At 43.8% G+C, this 18,308-nt stretch overlaps 1 long non-coding RNA gene across 2 annotated transcripts in view; it reads left to right on the forward strand.

The window, feature by feature from the left end:
• Positions 1-18,281, forward strand: part of LOC115146027 (uncharacterized) — a 42,369-nt gene extending 24,088 nt beyond the window's left edge. Inside the window, exons 2-5 of one of the 2 annotated variants that reach the window (XR_003866086.2) lie at positions 4,501-4,583; positions 5,906-6,010; positions 8,268-8,521; positions 16,985-18,281. This is a non-coding gene — a long non-coding RNA (uncharacterized LOC115146027). Of the gene's footprint in view, positions 1-4,500; positions 4,584-5,905; positions 6,011-8,267; positions 8,522-9,916; positions 11,586-16,984 lie in introns of those variants that run through there. The other variant, XR_010458834.1, reaches the window with a different exon arrangement.
• The last annotated feature ends 27 nt before the right edge of the window (positions 18,282-18,308 follow it).

Below are 18,308 nucleotides of genomic sequence, written 5' to 3' on the forward strand. Positions count from 1 at the left end.
TAAGCTTCGGGAGATGTATGCTATTGGACGCCACTCCATGTTGTCCTGCATCTGTGTGAGGACCGCCCCTAGCCCAAAGGATGATGCATCTGCTGATACTTTTGTCTTAGCGTGGGGACGGTACTGGGCCAGCACTCTCTGTGAGGCCAGATCTCCTTTGATTTTGTCAAACGCTACCTGTTGCATGTGACCCCATGACCAGTCATTCTCTTTGGCTAGTAAGTCTCTCTGAGGTTTGGTTGTATCTGAGAACTGTGGGAGGAACTTACCCACATATGTGTCCATGCCTAAGAAGGTCCTGACTTCAGCCACATTCTGGGGTCTGGGCATATCGGTGAGGACGCTGATCTTCTCTGGGTCCGGCTCTATTCCAGCTGCACTGATTTTGTGTCCCAAGAACAAGACCTCTGATTGTGCAAAAGTGCATTTTTCATTGAGTGTCAGGCCAGTCTCCTGGAGTCGGCTCAGAACTGCTGTGAACCTTACATCATGTTCTGCTCTGTCCCTTCCGCACACGAGCACATCGTCCGCGTGGACTATGACCCCACTCAGCCCATCCAACAGCTGGGACATGCGTCTTTGGAAATGCTCAGGACCGGAAGCGATTCCAAATGGCAAAACGTTAAAACAGTAACGGCCAAACGGTGTTATAAACGTTGTGAGTGCCCTACTCTCTGATGACAGCGGTATCTGCCAGAAACCTGAGCGGGCATCCAGCTTTGTGAAGACTTGTGAGCCATCCAACTGAGCCAGTGACTGCTCCACTGATGGTAAGATGTGTCTCTCTCTGCAGAGTGCCTCATTCAAATTAGTCATGTCAACACAGATCCTTATTTCCCCATTGGCTTTTGGGACCACCACCATCCCTGCACATCAGTCTGTGGGACTCTCTATTTTAGACACCGCCCCAATGTCTTCCATCCTCCCCAACTCTTCCTTTACTCTGGCCAATAAAGGGATAGGCACCCGGCGGGGGGTGGTAAGGGCATAGGGGACAGCATCCTCTTTCAGGCGGATTTTGTAGTCCCTTCTATCCTTCCTAGACCAGAAAACACTTTTGGGAATTTCTTTTTGAAAACTTCACCTGGGTCCTCCAGTTCGCTCACTCTCTCAATGAGTTGCAATGCTTCAATTGCTGGCAGCCCCAGCAACGGTCTGGCTAGAGAGTCAATGACGAAGACAGGCTGGATGGTACTTTTGTCTTTACTCTCCAGTTCAATCACCAAGTGCCCTACCACTGGTAAAATGTTATTACTGGGCCCGTACAGCTTTTTGTTTGTAGAGAGCAAAAGGCCATCTCTGCTATAGCTATACAGCCTAGTTGGGATAGCCGTCACTGCTGCCCCAGTGTCTAGTTTAAATGACACAACCTCCCCATTGAGTTTAATGTCTGAATGCCAGCCAGTATTGTTTCCCTTTACTTCTCCCAGCAAGATGCTGTCCTGCTGTACCTCCTCTGAGACCTCATGCATTTGCTTTAATCGACAGACAGCTGAAAGTGTCCTCTCCTGTGACAGTTCCTGCATTCTGCATCCTTTGCTGGGCAATCTTTCCATCTGTGGAAAGGGGATTTCCCACATTTGCACAAACATTTGAACTAGCTACTGGTGCTGTCTGTGATTGTTTTCTCGCTGTGATAAAACTGTCGGTGGTTTCACCATGCTCCTGTTTGCGCATATTAAACCTAGCTCTCTCAAATATAATGTTGTGTCTCCCTACAAAATGCGTTTCAAAACAGTCTTTAACGGCACTGTAGTTAAGTTTCTCTTCCTCGGTCAACGTTGAAGCATTTAATATATCCTCGGCTTCATCACCCATAGAGTAGATCAGTGTATTAACTTGAAATGCCTCATTTTTCACGTTTAAGCCTGATGCTACCCTGTACCTTTCAAAGCGCCTGATCCATTTCGGCCAGTTTTGAATGTCCATACAAACAAAATTCTCGGGGGACTAATGTGAAATCAGTCAGCACTAGCCACTGGCCTGTCCGTGTTTGCGCCAGAGCCCGTTGAACTTGGAGTCGCAAACCCTGAAATCCCGCCAGCTTCTTCCTCTTGCAACATGTTGCTTAGCAGTAGCTTAGTCCTTGCTCGTTAGCTAGCAAAATAATGATATGCGCTGTTTTATCTCCAACACTGTGCCCTCCCTGCTTTGAAACAGCCTGAATGTATGATTTACTTGGTACCTCCTTCACGTTTATGTGAATTTTAAAACCACTTCTGACACCATGTAGTATGATCTAAAATAAAGACGCGCGACCAAGAGGTTCAAGCTCCAGCCTGTTTATTAACCTAACCCTTGCATGTCCTACATAGGTACGGATGCCCCCAAGGGACATCCTACTACCAGTTACATGTAGTATGAATACATTTGCAACATTTATTTAAATGTACAATTCTCTGAAGTGTCTTGGCAAGTTTTCAATTGACACAATACCTGTTAGCAAAGGTGTCAGTTAGAGATAACGTGCAGGAGCTTGCAGGTATTTGTAGTCTTGCGTGATGTCTACTTTGATGCTAATTAGCATTTTCAAATCTGAGAGTAAATAGAGAATATATTGATAAAAGTCACATTGTCCAAGAGTAAGTAAGATGGTGCTGACAGATGTGGCAGCTCTGCTTCTAGCTCCTAAGCAACCTTACAGTATTTCGTTTTTTTGTGTGTTATTTCTTGCATCATTAGCCCATCATTTATTTTGTGCTATTACATACAGCCGGAAATAACTTTTGGATATCAGAGCGGCGGTAACAGCATTATAAATAGGAATACGACTTTCCAGAATTGGATCCTTTGTTCCTACCCCCCAGGGCAATTGAACTGATTCCAGAGGCAGATCCAAAACACCGCCGGCGGAGAACAGGTATTCAGACTTCCGACTCAGAAGACGCACACACCATCCACCGCTTCTGAGTATATTACTCGCTAATGTTCAGTCTCTGGATAATAAAGTAGACGAGCTCAGGGCGAGGATCTCCTTCCAGAGACACATAAGGAATTGTAACATACTCTGTTTCAAGGAAATATGTGTCATGGTTTTCCTCCTCTTCATCTGAAGAGGAGAGGCGAGAAGGATCGGAGGACCAATATGCGGCGTGGTAAGTGTCCATGGTTCTTTTAATAAGTAAATCTCAACATGAATACAACTACAAAACAAGAAACGTGAAAACCCAAAACAGTCCCGTGTGGCACAAACACTGACACAGGAAACAATCACCCACAAAATACCCAAAGAATATGGCTGCCTAAATATGGTTCACAATCAGAGACAACGATAAACACCTGCCTCTGATTGAGAACCACTCTAGGCAACCATAGACTTACCTAGACAACTAAACTGAACACAACCCCATTAATCTAATAAAACCCCTAGACAAGACGAAACACAATAAATCACCCATGTCACACCCTAGCCTAACCAAAATAATAAAGAAAACAAAGATAACTAAGGCCAGGGCGTGACAGTACCCCCCCCCCCCCCCAAAAAAAAAGGTGCAGACTCCCGGCCACACACCTAAACCAATAGGGGAGGTTCGGGGGGGTGTCTGTCCACGGTGGCGGCTCTGGCGCGGGACGTGGACCCCACTCCACCATCGTCTTAGTCCAAAAAATCTCAAATTGGACTCATCAGACAAAAGGACAGATTTCCACCGGTCTAATGTCCATTGCTCGTGTTTCTTGGCCCAAACAAGTCTCTTCTTCTTATTGGTGTCCTTTAGTAGTGGTTTCTTTGCAGCAATTTGACCATGAAGGCCCTGATTCACGCAGTCTCCTCTGAACAGTTGATGTTGAGATGTGTCTGTTACTTGAACTCTGAAGCATTTATTTGGGCTACAATCTGAGGTGCAGTTAACTCGAATGAACTTATCCTCTGCAGCAGAGGTAACTCTGGGTCTTCTGTTCCTGTGGCGGTCCTCATGAGTGCCAGTTCCGTCATAGCGCTTGATGGTTTTTGCGACTGCACTTGAAGAAACTTTCAAAGTTCTTGAAATGTTCCGGATTGACTGACATTCATGTCTTAAAGTAAAGATGGGCAGTTGTTTCTCTTTGCTTATTTGAGCTGTTCTTGATGTAATATGGACATAATATGTACATCTCTACAAATGTATTTTGTAGTCATTTAGCAATTTTTTCTATTTCTCTATGAACTAGTTCAGCAGGAAGATGTTGTGGGAGTCGCCTTAATTGCTGAGAAAGAGAGAGAGAGAAGGCCTGGTATGTGTAAACTGTTGGTGATCCGTAGATAATATTGGGGTGCATATTCAGTTGAAGTGGGGGCCTGGGAGAGGAGAGTGTGTCAGAAGTGGAGACTAAGCATAAACACTGCTCGCTTAGGAATGTAAGACTTTCCCCTTTTGTACTGAAGTAGTGTTTGTGTGTAGAAGCATGCACGTTTGCGTGGTGCACACTCGGACTGACCACCAAGACATCAGTTCCTGCCGAGTTGTGCTCCAGTCTACCTGTGTCATATAGCAGCTGATTTTGTGACCTCCTGGTTGTCAGGTGGCTGCTGCCCCCTGGTGGTTGCCAGTCAGAGGGGCAGACTGGAGGCACCCAGAGGGTCTCGACTCCAGCATCACTAACAGGTAGGAGTTACATCTCTACATTACAGACAGGTAGGAGCTAGGATCATCCTCATCAGAATGAATATAATCCAATATCAAGTCAAGTCCTGTCTCTACATCACAGGTAGGAGTTATGTCTCTACACTGGATCATCCTAATGAGATCCAGTGTCCCCCTGTCACTACTCTATGTCACATTCAGGTAGAGTTCTGCTGATAAACATGATTCTTATGGCTCAGTTGGTTTGAGTTGTATTGATTCATGCTTGGGCCACATGTTCTGAACATATGTTGCTACAGTGCCTTCAGAAAGTATTCATACCCCTTGACTTATTCTACATTTTGATGTGCTACAGCCTAAAATGTGTTTTTATTAAATTGTCATTTTTTTCTCACTAATCTACACACATTACCCCTTAATGACAAAGGGAACATGTTAAAACAAATTAGGTAAATGTATTACATTTAATACAGAAATATCAAACTTACATCAGTATTCACACCCCTGAGACAATACATGTTAGAATTACCTTTGGCAGCGATTTCAGGTGTAAGTCTTTCTGGGTAAGCCTCTAAGTGCTTTGCACACCTGGATTGTACAATATTTGCTGTTTTTTTATTTTTATATATATATATTTTTTAATGTGTCAACTCTGTCAAGTTGATTGCTGATCATTGCTAGACATTCATTTTCAAGACTTGCAATAGATTTTCAATACCGTCTTGGTAAGCAAATCCAGTGTATATTTGGCCTTGTGTTTTAGGTTATTGTCCTGCTGAAAGGTGAATTAATCTCCCAGTGTCTGTTGGAAAGCAGACTGAGCCAGGTTTTCCTCTAGGATTTTGCCTGTGTCTAGCACTATTCCATTTATTTTTATCCTAAAAAAACTCCCTAGTCTTTGCCGATGACAAACATACCCATAACATGAAAATATGAACAGTGGTACTCAGTGATGTGATTTGTTGGATTTGCCCCAAAAACACTTTGTATTCAGTACATAACTCATTTCTTGACACATTTTTTTTTCAGTTTTACTTTAGTGCCTTTTTCCAAACAGGATGCATGTTTTGGAATATTTGTTATTCTGTACAGGCTTCCTTCTATTCACTCTGTCATTTAGGTTGGTATTGTGGAGTAACTATAATGTTGTTGATCATTCTCATTTTTCTCCTATCACAGCCTTAACGGTTTTAAAGTCACCATTGGCCTCATGGTGAAATTCAGGCTGTAACACAACAACATGTGGAAAAAGTCAAGGCGTGTGAACACTTTCTGAAGGCTCTGTATATTGCTAAAGGACCGTATGTTGTTATTATTAACCATAAACCTGGTTGTGTGTACAGACCATCCTGTGCTGCATGTGTCATGGGGGGATGGTCTGGCCTACTGCTCCTGGACCCACAAGAGACTGAGTGGGAGTACGCCTGCAGATGTGGCCTACAACACAGGTAGTGTAGTGTTGTGGTGTGTGTATGTTTAAGGGAACCACTCATATTAATATGTCATTTAAGGGGAACTACTGGTTCAACAAAGACCTTATCTATTGTTCGGGAATATGCCACTACTGATATTATATTTTATATATTTAAAAATATATATATATATGTATTTAACCTTTATTTAACTAGGCAAGTCAGTTCAGAACAAATTCTTATTTACAATGACGACCTACCGGGGAACAGTGGGTTAACTGCCTTGTTCAGGGGCAGAAGGACAGATTCTTACCTTGTCAGCTATGGGATTGGGTTACTGGCCCAACGCTCTAACCACTAGGCTACCTGCCGCCACATATATGTGTACAAAGCATTAGGATCACCTTCCTAGTATTGAGTTGCACCCCCCTTTGCAATCAGAACATCATCAATTCATCGAGGCATGGACTCTACAAGGTGTCGACTCCACATGTTGACTCCAATGCTTCCCACAGTTGTGTCCTTTGGGTGGTGGACCATTCATGATACACACAGGAAACATTTGCATGAAAAACCCAGTAGCTTTTCTTGACACCATGTTTGTGTTGTTGTTGTGTTGTCTTATGTCTCTCTTTATGGAGTGTTGTGGTCTCTCTTGTCGTGATGTGTGTTTTGTCCTACTTGTTTTTTACATTTATTTTTATCCCAGCCCCCGTCCCCACAGGAGGCCTTTTGCCTCTTGTTATGCCATCATTGTAAATAAGAATTTGTTATTAATTGACTTGCCTAGTTAAATAAAAAAGTTGCTAGGCTATCTTCCACGGTATACTGAGCTGTTAACCCCGCCTCCTCGGAGAAGCAACTGGTGACACAACCAGTCTGCCCACGAGCTCTGGTTGCCTTGGTGATGCGATGGACAGCATGCAAAACGAGTCCTGAGCACAGAGCTGGAATTGTTTCATCTGAAGGAGTCTTGTGAAAGAGGAAAGGAATTCATTTAAATAGCCTTTATGAATCTAAAACACACGTTGGCCTTGTTTGAAATCTTACTTACTTTCAATACTTATACTTGAGTAATAAAGCAATTATACGAGAGGGCGTGGTTTACGTTTATTCATTTTTTTCAGGGCTGTGCTGCCGTCGTAGGTACGAGGCATAACTGATCTATCCAGTTGTTGGATCAGTGAGTAGTACTTCCAGGGAGCATGGAACTAAGGGTGCATTTAGAAAAACATTTTAAACAGGGCCTTTGATTCAATCGCTGTAATTTACATGCAAATGTCTGCTTTTCTTTTTCTCTCTCTACCACTCCAGTCCTACTGTTACAGGTACAGGTGTGCAGCACATAGTCAGAACACCCCTGACAGCTCTGCCTCTAACCTAGGGTTCCATTGTGTCTCCTGGGAGCCACCTAGCTAGAAATCATAACATACGTTTTTACAAATTCGTAACGTATGTTTTTCAAATTTGTAACAGAATTCGGGGCTGTAGTGGAGCTGGCCGAGAGTTTCTAGTTTCTTGGTATTCACATCACCAACAAACTATCATGGTCCAAACACACCAAGACAGTTGGGAAGAGGGCACGACAACACCTTTTCCAGGTTAAAGAAGGATTATTAAGCTTTGAGACAATTGAGACACGGATATGTGCCATTCAGAATGATTTGGCAAGACAAAAGATTGATGTGAATTCAAATAGGGTATGGCAGTAGGTGCCATGGGCACTGGTTTGTGTGTAACGGGATTCCTCCTGGGAAGGAGAGGCGGACCAAAATGCAGCGTGGTTATAATTCATGGTTCTTTAATAATGAAACTATACATGAATAAACTACAAAACAAGAAACGTGAAAACCCAAAACAGTCCTGTGTGGTACAAACACTGACACAGGAGACAACCACCCACAAAACCCAACACAAAACAGGCTACCTAAATATGGCTCCCAATCAGAGACAATGACTAACACCTGCCTCTGATTGAGAACCATATCAGGCCCAAACACAGAAACAGACAAACAAGACATCCAACATAGAATGCCCACTCAGATCACACCCTGACCAAACAAAACATACAAACATACAAAGCAAACTATGGTCAGGGTGTGACATTGTGTCAAGATTTGCAACTTTGCTGGGTTTTTCCCGCTCAACAGTTTCTTGTGTGTATCAAGAATGGTCCAATACCCAAACAAAGGGCATCCAGCCAACTTGACACAACTGTGGGAAGAATTGAAGTGAACCCCTTTTTGGTGTAGATTATGAAAGTATCCATTTCATAGCTCTCTGTTTCCTGCAGGTGATGTCATTTCCTGCTAATGGCTATGGCCTGTACAACATGGTGGGGAAGGCATGGGAGTGGACATCTGACTGGTGGACTGTTCACCACACTAAGGACGATAATACACAAACACATTTATTTTATGTGGCACTTATATCTGTGAGGATTTCCTCTTCTTCATGTTCTGATATTTTCTCTCCTCTCTTTTACAGACAGGACCACCATCAGGCAGAGACCAAGTGAAAAAAGGAGGCTCCTACATGTCTCATAAGGTAACCAAGACAACCATTAACTAAAGGGTTATAACTATACCACGGCCAATACTGATACAGATGTGTAGTGTCAGAATAGCAGTGAACACCAAGGAAAGGCAGTGCTTTAGCTTAGTGCAGTGTCGACCAGTACAGTAGACCTTTCTGTATGGAGGGGCCTGTTGTCTCTGTGTGGGTGGTTCAGAGACCGGCTAGGCTCTGGTGTGTATTTGACTTCTATGCCCATGTAGACTAGCCTGACTCAGCTACCAAAGCTAGAGGGAGAGTCTTTCATCTTGACTAACACAATGTATTGTTGTAATTGGTAATGCAAGGGAGCTGCAAAAACGCTCAAATTGGACAGTTTTATCTCCATCTGTACATTCAAAGACTCAATCATGGACACTCTTACTGAAACTTGTGGCTGCTTCGTGTGATGTTTTGTTGTCTCTACTTCTTTGCCCTTCATGCTGTTGTCTGTGCCTAACAATGTTTGTCCTGTGTTGTGCTGCTGCCATGCTGTGTTGCTACCATGTTTGTGTTGTTGTTGTGTTGTCTTATGTCTCTCTTTATGGAGTGTTGTGGTCTCTCTTGTCGTGATGTGTGTTTTGTCCTACTTGTTTTTTACATTTATTTTTATCCCAGCCCCCGTCCCCACAGGAGGCCTTTTGCCTCTTGTTATGCCATCATTGTAAATAAGAATTTGTTATTAATTGACTTGCCTAGTTAAATAAAAAAGTTGCTAGGCTATCTTCCACGGAATTACTGAGCTGTTAGCCCCGCCTCCTCGGAGAAGCAACTGGTGACACAACCAGTCTGCCCACGAGCTCTGGTTGCCTTGGTGATGCGATGGACAGCATGCAAAACGAGTCCTGAGCACAGAGCTGGAATTGTTTCATCTGAAGGAGTCTTGTGAAGAAGGAAAGGAATTCATTTAAATAGCCTTTATGAATCTAAAACACACGTCGGCCTTGTTTGAAATCTTACTTACTTTCAATACTTATACTTGAGTAATAAAGCAATTATACGAGAGGGCGTGGTTTACGTTTATTTATTTTTTTCAGGGCTGTGCTGCAGTCGTAGGTACGAGGCATAACTGATCTATCCAGTTGTTGGATCAGTGAGTAGTACTTCCAGGGAGCATGGAACTAAGGGTGCATTTAGAAAAACATTTTAAACAGGGCCTTTGATTCAATCGCTGTAATTTACATGCAAATGTCTGCTTTTCTTTTTCTCTCTCTACCACTCCAGTCCTACTGTTACAGGTACAGGTGTGCAGCACATAGTCAGAACACCCCTGACAGCTCTGCCTCTAACCTAGGGTTCCACTGTGTCTCCCGGGAGCCACCTAGCTAGAAATCGTAACATATGTTTGCAAATTCGTAACATATTGTATGTTTTTCAAATTTGTAACAGAATTCTGGGCTGTAGTGGAGCAGGCCAAGAGTTTCAAGTTTCTTGGTATTCACATCACCAACAAACTATCATGGTCCAAACACACCAAGACAGTCGTGAAGAGGGCACGACAACACCTATTCCCCCTCAGGAGACTGAAAAGATTTGGTATGGGTCCTCAGAACCCCATAAAGTTCTACAGCTGCACCATCGAGAGCATCCTGACCGGTTGCATCACCGCCTGGTATGGCAACTGCTCGGCATCTGACCGTACGGCGCTACAGAGTGTAGTGCGTACCCAGTACATCTCTAAGCTTCCTGCAATCCAGGATCTTTATAATAGGATGTGTCAGAGGAAAGCCCCCAAAATTGTCAAAGACTACAGTCACCCAAGTCATAGACTGTTCTCTCTGCTACCGCACGACATTCATGTTCTTTAATAAAGGAACTAGACATGAAATAACTAACAAAACAATAAATGTGCGAAAACCTAAACAGTCCTATCTGGTGCAAACACAGAGACAGGAACAATCACCCACAAACACACAGTGAAACCCAGGCTACCTAAATATGGTTCCCATATTTGACTAACACCTGCCTCTGATTGAGAACCATATCAGGCCAGACATAGAAATAGACAAACAAGACATCCAACATAGAATGCCCACTCAGATCACACCCTGACCAACCAAAACATAGAAACATACAAAGCAAACTATGGTCAGGGTGTGACAGGAACGAAGTGGCTAGCTAGCTAAGTGTGTCATTGTTTCGTTAATTTTCATTCTATTGTCCGTGCAATAGGCCATCATTGATTTTGGCCCAATAGGCCTGACATGACCTCTTTCAAGGAGCTTTCCGTGTTGATAGGGTTATTTTGCCTAAAAACAAAAAACAACTCTGCATCCCTGCCAATGTAAGGGGTGCGTACTGGCGGCAGAGAAGTCAGACGCAGGAGAGCAAAAACTGTGTTTCCAACGACGCAGTTTAATAACAAAAAAAACAGGAAAACAGAACAATCAAATAATGGGTAAATAAACCGGACAGACGTGCACAAGCACTTACAATAAACAATCACCGACAAGGACTTGAGGGGGAACAGAGGATTAAATACACAACATGTAATTGATGGAATTGGAACCAGGTGTGATGGAAGACCAGACAAAACCAAGAGGATCAGCAATGGCTAGAAGTTCTTCGACCGCTGAACGCCGCCCGAACTTGGAAAGGGACCAACTTCAGCCTATACGCGCAATTTATAGACTATAATGATTTAATAGAACAAAATGTTGTTTAAATACTTGAGCGCTTAATGTTCCTGCCAGCCTTTTGTGTTGCAATCGCAAATGCTTCAAAATTTATTTCTTTGTAGGCTAATATACAGTGCCTTGCAAAAGTATTCACCCCCCATTGGTATTTTACCTATTTTGTTGCGTTACAACCTGTAATTTAAATAGATTTCTATTTGGATTTCATGTAATGGACATAAACAAAATAGTCCAAATTGGTGAAGTGAAATGAAAAAAAATTACTTGTTTAAAAAAATTATAAAAAAGATCTTAACGGAAAAGTGGTGCTTGCATATGTATTCACCCCTTTTGCTATGAAGCCCCTAAATAAGATGTGGTGCAACCAATTACCTTTAGAAGTCACATAATTAATTAAATAAAGTCCATCTGTGTGCAATCTGTGTCACATGACCTCATATACAGTGGGGAGAACAAGTATTTGATACACTGCCGATTTTGCAGGTTTTCCTACTTACAAAGCATGTAGGGGTCTGTAATTTTTATCATAGGTACACTTCAACTGTGAGAGACGGAATCTAAAACAAAAATCCAGAAAATCACATTGTATGATTTTTAAGTAATTGATTTGCATTTTATTGCATGACATAAGTATTTGATACATCAGAAAAGCAGAACTTAATATTTGGTACAGAAACCTTTGTTTGCAATTACAGAGATCATACGTTTCCTGTAGTTCTTGACCAGGTTTGCACACACTGCAGCAGGGATTTTGGCCCACTCCTCCATACAGACCTTCTCCAGATCCTTCAGGTTTCGGGGCTGTCGCTGGGCAATACGGACTTTCAGCTCCCTAAAAATATTTTCTATTGGGTTCAGGTCTGGAGACTGGCTAGGCCACTCCAGGACTTTGAGATGCTTCTTACGGAGCCACTCCTTAGTTGCCCTGGCTGTGTGTTTCGGGTCATTGTCATGCTGGAAGACCTAGCCACGACCCATCTTCAATGCTCTTACTGAGGGAAGGAGGTTGTTGGCCAAGATATCGCGATACATGGCCCCATCCATCCTCCCCTCAATACAGTGCAGTCGTCCTGTCCCCTTTGCAGAAAAGCATCCCCAAGAATGATGTTTCCATCTCCATGCTTCACGGTTGGGATGGTGTTCTTGGGGTTGTATTCATCCTTCTTCCTCCAAACACGGTGAGTGGAGTTTAGACCAAAAAGCTCTATTTTTGTCTCATCAGACCACATGACCTTCTCCCATTCCTCCTCTGGATCATCCAGATGGTCATTGGCAATCTTCAGACGGGCCTGGACATTCGCTGGCATGTGCAGGGGGACCTTGCGTGCGCTGCAGGATTTTAATCCATGTATTAGTAATGGTTTTCTTTGAGACTGTGGTCGCAGCTCTCTTCAGGTCATTCACCAGGTCCTGCCGTGTAGTTCTGGGCTGATCCCTCACCTCCCTCATGATCATTGATGTCCCACAAGGTGAGATCTTGCATGGAGCCCCAGACCGAGGGTGATTGACCATCATCTTGAACTTCTTCCATTTTCTAATAATTGTGCCAACAGTTGTTGCCTTCTCACCAAGCTGCTTGCCTATTGTCCTGTAGCCCATCCCAGCCTTGTGCAGGTCTACAATTTTATCCCTGATGTTCTTACACAGCTGTCTGGTCTTGGCCATTGTGGAGAGGTTGGTGTCTGTTTGATTGAATATGTGGACAGGTGTCTTTTATACAGGTAATGAGTTCAAACTGGTGCAGTTAATACAGGTAATGAGTGGAGAACAGGAGGTCTTCTTAAAGAAAAACTAACAGGTCTGTGAGAGCCAGGATTCTTACTGGTTGGTAGGTGATCAAATACTTATGTCATGCAATAAAATGCTAATTAATTATTTAAAAATCATACAATGTGATTTTCTGGATTTTTGTTTTAGATTCCGTCTCTCACAGTTGAAGTGTACCTATGATAAAAATGACAGACCTCTACATACTTTGTAAGTAGGAAAACCTGCAAAATCGGCATTGTATCAAATACTTGTTCTCCCCACTGTATATACACCTGTTCTGAAAGACCCCAGAGTCTGCAACACCACTAAGCAAGGGGCACCACCAAGTAAGCGGCATCATGAAGACCAAGAAGCTCTCTAAACAGATCAGGGACAAAGTTGTGGAGAAGTACAGATCAGGGTTGGTTTATAAAAAAAGCAGAAACTTTGAACATCCCACTGAGCACCATTAAATCCATTATTAAAAAATGGAAAGAATATGGCACCACAACAAACCTGCCAAGAGAGGGCCGCCCACCAAAACTCAAAGACCAGGCAATGAGGGTATTAATCAGACAGGCAACAAAGAGACCAAAGATAACCCTGAAGGAGCTGCAAAGCTCCACAGCGGAGACTGGAGTATCTGTCCATAGGACCACTTTAAGCCGTACACTCCACAGAGCTGGGCTTTACGGAAGAGTGGTCAGAAAAAAGCCATTGCTTATAGAAAGAAATAAGCAAACATGTTCGCCAAAAGGCATGTGGGAGACTTCCCAAACATATGGAAGAAGGTACTCTGGTCAGATAAGACAAAAATTGAGCTTTTTTTCAAGGAAAACGCTATGTCTGGTGCAAACTCAACACCTCTCATCACCCTGAGAACATCAGATGTTGTTCATCTGCAGGGGCTGGGAAACTGGTCAGAATTGAAGGAATGATGGACCAATTTGTAAGTCGCTCTGGATAAGAGCGTCTGCTAAATGACTTAAATGTAAATGTAATGGATGGTGCTAAATACAGGGAAATTCTTCAGGGAAACCTGTTTAAGTCTTCCAGAGATTTGAGACTGAGACGGAGGTTCACCTTCCAGCAGGACAATGACCCTAAGCATACTGCTAAAGCAACACTCGAGTAGTTTAAGGGGAAACATTTAAATGTCTTGGAATGGCCTAGTCAAAGCCCAGACCTCAATCCAATTGAGAATCTGTAGTATGACTTAAAGATTGCTGTACACCAGCGGAACCCATCCAAGTTGAAGGAGCTGGAGCAGTTTTGCCTTGAAGAATGGGAAGAAATCCCTGTGGCTAGATGTGCCAAGCTTATAGAGACATACCACAAGAGACTTGCAGCTGTAATTGCTGCAAAAGTTGGTTCTACAAAGTATTGACTTGGGGGGTGAATAGTTATGCACGCTATGCATGTTTGTTTCACAATGAAAAATATTTTGCATCTTCAAAGTGGTAGGCATGTTGTGTAAATCAAATGATACAACCCCCTCCCAAAAAAATATATTTTAATTCCTGGTTGTAAGGCAACAAAATAGGAAAATTCCAAGGGGGTGAATACTTTCGCAAGCCACTATAAATGTAAAACATGTAAAACATACATACATGTTAAATGTATATAGGTTCAGAGCTTTTGTGAAATAGCAGCTACAAATATATGGCAAATAGATATACATATACAGTAGGGCAAAAAATTATTTAGTCAGCCACCAATTGTGCAAGTTCTCCCACTTAAAAAGATGAGAGGTCTGTAATTTTCATCATAGGTAAACTTCAACTATGACAGACAAAATTAGAAAAAAATCCAGAAAATCACATTGTAGGATTTTTAATGAATTTATTTGCAAATTATGGTGGAAAATAAGTATTTGGTCACCTACAAACAAGCAAGATTTCTGGCTCTCACAGACCTGTAACTTCTTCTTTAAGAGGCTCCTCTGTCCTCCACTCATTACCTGTATTAATGGCACCTCTTTGAACTTGGTATCAGTATAAAAGACACCTGTCCACAACCTCAAACAGTCACACTCCAAACTCCACTATGGCCAAGACCAAAGAGCTGTCAAAGGACACCAGAAACAAAATTGTAGACCTGCACCAGGCTGGGAAGACTGAATCTGCAATAGGTAAGCAGCTTGGTTTGAAGAAATCAACTGTGGGAGCAATTATTAGGAAATGGAAGACATACACTACCACTGATAATCTCCCTCGATCTGGGGCTCCACGCAAGATCTCAACCCGTGGGTCAAAATTATCACAAGAACGGTGAGCAAAAATCCCAGAACCACACAGGGGGACCTAGCGAATTACCTGCAGAGAGTTGGGACCAAAGTAACAAAACCTACCATCAGTAACACACTACGCCGCCAGGGACTCAAATCCTGCAGTGCCAGACGTGTCCCCCTGCTTAAGCCAGTACATGTCCAGTCCCGTCTGAAGTTTGCTAGAGAGCATTTGGATGATCCAGAAGAAGATTGGGAGAATGTCATATGGTCAGATGAAACCAAAATATTACTTTTTGGTAAAAACCTCAACGCGTCGTGTTTGGAGGACAAAGAATACTGAGTTGCATCCAAAGAACACCATACCTACTGTGAAGCATGGGGGTGGAAACATCATGCTTTGGGCCTGGTTTTCTGCAAAGGGACCAGGACGACTGATCCGTGTAAAGGAAAGAATGAATGGGGCCATGTATCGTGAGATTTTGAGTGATAACCTCCTTCCATCAGCAAGGGCATTGAAGATGAAATGTGGCTGGGTCTTTCAGCATGACAATGATCCCAAACACACCACCCGGGCAACGAAGGAGTGGCTTTGTAGGAAGCATTTCAAGATCCTGGAGTGGCCTAGCCAGTCTCCAGATCTCAACCCCATAGGAAATGTTTGGAGGGAGTTGAAAGTCCATGTTGCCCAGCAACAACCCCAAAACATCACTGCTCTAGAGGAGATCTGCATGGAGGAATGGTGTCACGGCTTTCTTCCTGGGAAGGAGAGGCGGACCAAAACGCAGCGTGGTTATAGTTCATGGTTCTTTAATAAGAAAACGCAAACATGAACAAACTACAAAAAAATAAACGTGAAAACCGTAACAGTCCTAACTGGTGCATAAAACACAAGACAGGAAACAATCACCCACAAATTACCAAAAGAATATGGCTGCCTAAATATGGTTCCCAATCAGAGACAATAAACACCTGCCTCTGATTGAGAACCAATCTAGGCAACCATAGACTTACCTAGACACCTAAACTGAACACAACCCCATAAATATACAAAAACCCCTAGACAAGATAAAACACATAAATCACCCATATCACACCCTGGCCTAACCAAAATAATAAAGAAAACAAAGATAACTAAGGCCAGGGCGTGACAGTACCCCCCCCCCCCCCCCCCCCCAAAGGTGCAGATTGCCGGCCGCACACCTAAACCCATAGGGGAGTGTTTGGGTGGGTGTCTGTCCACGGTGGCGGCTCTGGCGCGGGACGTGGACCCCACTCCACCATAGTCTTAGTCCGCTTTTTTAGCGTCCTTTTAGTGGCGACCCTCGCCAGGGCGTGACAAATGGGCCAAAATACCAGGAACAGTGTGTGAAAACCTTGTGAAGACTTACAGAAAACATTTGACCTCTGTCATTGCCAACAAAGGGTATATATCAAAGTATTGAGATAAACTTTTGTTTTTGACCAAATACTTATTTTCCACCATAATTAGCAAATAAATTCATTAAATATCCTACAATGTGATTTTCTGGATTTGTTTTCTCATTTTGTCTGTCATAGTTGAAGTGCACCTATGATGAAAATTACAGACCTCTCTCATCTTTTTAAGTGGGAGAACTTGCAACAATTGGTGGCTGACTAAATACTTTTTTGCCCCACTGTATATACACATACTTTTTTAAGAATATACCTTCCTTTATTATTCCCTGCTAACCCTACCACCGCTCCCAATTGGAGTAAACTAATAAACTATAACACTTAGGCTTCTACTTCAGCTTATACATACTATATACATTTTACAGACACAATCTATTTTACAATAGTCATATTTTGTTTATTTTTTAGTCCTGGACTTCCTCTATATCTATATCCGCACTATTCCTCTCCATCCTCAAAGTGATGGCCTTGTGGAGTGCTTCAACAGAACGCTTGGACAGCAGCTGGCCATCGTCTCTGCCAAACACCAGCGTGACTGGGACAAGCACCTGCCTATGGTCTTCATGGCATGCCGCTCCGCTGTCCAAAACTCCACCTCCTGCACGCCTGCCCTCCTCATGCTGGTGAGAGAGATCCGATCCCAGAGATGGCGTGGAGATTGGTCGGGCCCTGGATAGCCCTCCTGTTCTCCCGGGGCCGGAGTATGCCCAGAGACTCCAGGACCACCTGGAAACAGCCCACACCTACGCCAGAGAGCAGCTGGTAAATGCAGGTGTGAGGCATTTAGAGGAACTATGACGTGCACACCCGGGGAAGGCACTTTGTGGCTGGGGAGATGGTCTGCTTCTACAGCCCCCTGATGAAAGAAAAGCAGATGGGTGGGGCCCTGCAGCCACTGGGTGGGGCCCTGCAGTGTCCTGGAGAGGGTGAGGGAGTTGTGTCCTGGGTGCAGCTTTCTCCCGGGGGAGAAAGGTGGCACTGCACCGGCCAGGTTAGCCCCATACAGAAGGGCCTATTCTCCCCAAACCCCAGGGACCCCCACAATTCCTCTCTCTGGCAATGACATTCCCCAAGCATCCACCCCCAAGCGCAGCAGACAAGGATCCAGACAGCTCACTCAACCAGGCCCCTCCCCCTGTCACCGCGTGGTTCCCCAGAGCCACGGACCCTATTCCCTGTTCCTTCATCCTTGTCCCCCATGTCCCTGCCCTCATCCTCTGGGCCCCAGAGGGGCAGGACCCTGCCACGGACTGAGCCCACTGTTTCACATCTGGACACTCTACAACCATCACGACCACGCAGGCAAAGGAGACCTCCGGGTCACTTCAGAGACTTTGTTTGTTCCCTCGGGGACAAGGTACTTTGTGGTGGGGGGGGCTGTGTAGCGGCCCGCACAGACAGCTGTGTGTTATGTGTTATACTGTCCGTTGGTTGGGATACCACTGAGAATGATTGCACAATGTCCAACAAAGGTAAGCTGTTAGCTGGGCCAAATATATTTTCCCCTTATGTCTGTGCCTGGGCTTCTTTGGTGGACATTGCCGCAATCAGTCAGTGGTAACCAGGTGAGGCACGTAATGATTGGCAGGTGGTTGCGCCAGACAACACGGCCCATCTGAGCCCATTTGAGCTGTAACCAACCAACCAGTGTATGCTGGTCTATGAAAACGTGATCTGAATGGTTAGAATAAAGAGGTCCCACCTACCAGAGCTCCTACTACAAATCTGTTTT

Source organism: Oncorhynchus nerka, linkage group LG2 (genome assembly GCF_034236695.1).
Source record: "Oncorhynchus nerka isolate Pitt River linkage group LG2, Oner_Uvic_2.0, whole genome shotgun sequence".
Lineage (NCBI taxonomy): Eukaryota > Metazoa > Chordata > Actinopteri > Salmoniformes > Salmonidae > Oncorhynchus > Oncorhynchus nerka.